The following is a 2,044-nucleotide window of genomic DNA, read 5'->3' on the forward strand; positions in this document are numbered from 1 at the left end:
ATATCTTGGATGTAAAACTCTTGTAATAGGTATGTGAATTTTTCCTGCTTAATTATTTTCCTTCTTTTTTTTAGATACATTAATCTATTTTTGGAAAAGCTTTTCAATTTTTGGTCATTTAATATTTACTGTGTTAAAAAGTCATTTTGAGGCTTTGCAGACGCCGCTGCCGGGAGTCCTTGTCCCCGCTCCGCCCTCCGGACGCTGACCCCCGCCGCCGACGCCCGCAGCCCAGGCATCCGTGGCCATGGCCAACCCCAGCGTGTACTTCAACATCGCCGTCAACAACGAGCCCCTGGGCCGGATTACCTTCGAGCTCTTTGCAGACAAGGTTCCAAAGACAGCAGAAAATGTCCGTGCTCTGAGCACTGGAGAGAAGGGATTTGGTTACAAGGGATCCTGCTTCCACAGAATCATTCCTGGGTTCATGTGCCAGGGTGGTGACTTCACACGCCATAATGGCACTGGTGGCAAGTCCATCTATGGGAAGAAATTTGCTGATGAGAACTTCATCCTGAAGCATACTGGTCCTAGCATCTTGTCCATGGCAAATGCTGGACCCAACACAAATGGCTCCCAGTTTTTCATCTGTACTGCTAAGACTGATTGGTTGGATGGCAAGCATGTTGTCTTTGGTCAAGTGAAAGAAGGCATGAACATAGTGGAAGCCATGGAGCGCTTCGGTTCTCGGGATGGCAAGACCAGCAAGAAGATCACCATTGCTGACTGTGGACAACTCTCATAAGTTTTTTGTTTTGTTTTCTGTCTTAACCACCAAACCATTCCTCTGTAGCTGGAGAGAGCACCACAATTCAATCTGCTCTTATACCCTGTAATCCTTGTGCTCTCACTTGCTGCAATTCTCTTGGGATTTCATTTCCTTTTTCCTTCCACAAGTCTGGCTAGAAACAACAGAGTTAAGTTTATGATTATGAAATAAAAGCTAAACTACAAAAAAGTCATTTTGAACTTTTCTGGAAATAAACATTATTTCTCTGACAAAAAATGTCTCAGAGGAAAAGTTGGCTAAATTTGTTTTTATTTCCATGCCAGCTACAGGGGAAGATAACTATAATATTAATAAAGGATAAGGATATTCTATTTCCACCAGAAATAGAATCATTTGCTTCTCATGGTGAATACTCCAATATTGCTGATTGCTAAAAGTTCAACCTATTATTGACACTAATGTTTTGCTTAATAATTTATAATAATGCAGTTGAGATTCTGAGAGAGCCTAGCTGATTTAAATTCTATATGGTTTATTTATTCAATGATTTATAATGTAGAATGCTGCTATTTGAATAAGGAAATACCAGGGTTCAAGCCTTATTTCTAATATACTGGGTGGATTAAAAGACTAAAAAGTACCTGCAACTTAGTACTGGGTACCTACAAGTAAGTATTTAATATCATACAATTAAGTACTAAATTCTTTTATTTCCTTGATACCTCCAACACTTATGAGTTGTGTGACAACAAGGAAATGAGTTAACTTCACTGACCCTCAGTTTCCTCCTCTGTAAAGTAAGAAAGAGGGATGCTATTTCACAGTGGATACAAAGACTACTTTAGAACCAGAAAGATCTGAGATCAAATCTCATCCCTAATAAACAGGGTGGTCCAAAAATTTTAGTGCATTTTTAAGCTATTAATTGTTTAATAACAAAAATAAACTATTAGAGCATTAATACTTCAAAACAGCATTAAATATTTTGGGTTACCCTGTAACTAACTGTATGACCTTTAATCTTTCAGTGACCCTAAGGAATTCTCTATGCCTAGAATTTTTGTAGTAGTTGATCTGCACTGGTACATTGGTTCACTAGCCCAGACAAAACAAAATAGGAAAAACAATACTTATGCCAGGCTTCCTGTGAGGGTGAAATGAGATAAGGCTTACAAACCATAATGCACTAAACAGATGTTGGCTCTTGATATATATTTTAGAAGAAATTTCTTTGAAACTTCATAAAAATCCTATTTTCTATCAATTTAAGCTCAATCATACACTCTTGTGCTTGTTATAGAATTAACTAATATT

The 2,044-nt window shown here is 38.0% G+C and overlaps 1 pseudogene; it reads left to right on the top strand.

The window, feature by feature from the left end:
* The first annotated feature begins 206 nt into the window (after window positions 1-206).
* On the top strand, window positions 207-958 carry LOC141519856 (peptidyl-prolyl cis-trans isomerase A pseudogene; annotated as a pseudogene).
* Window positions 959-2,044: the final 1,086 nt, after the last annotated feature.

Source organism: Macrotis lagotis, chromosome 1 (genome assembly GCF_037893015.1).
Source record: "Macrotis lagotis isolate mMagLag1 chromosome 1, bilby.v1.9.chrom.fasta, whole genome shotgun sequence".
Lineage (NCBI taxonomy): Eukaryota > Metazoa > Chordata > Mammalia > Peramelemorphia > Peramelidae > Macrotis > Macrotis lagotis.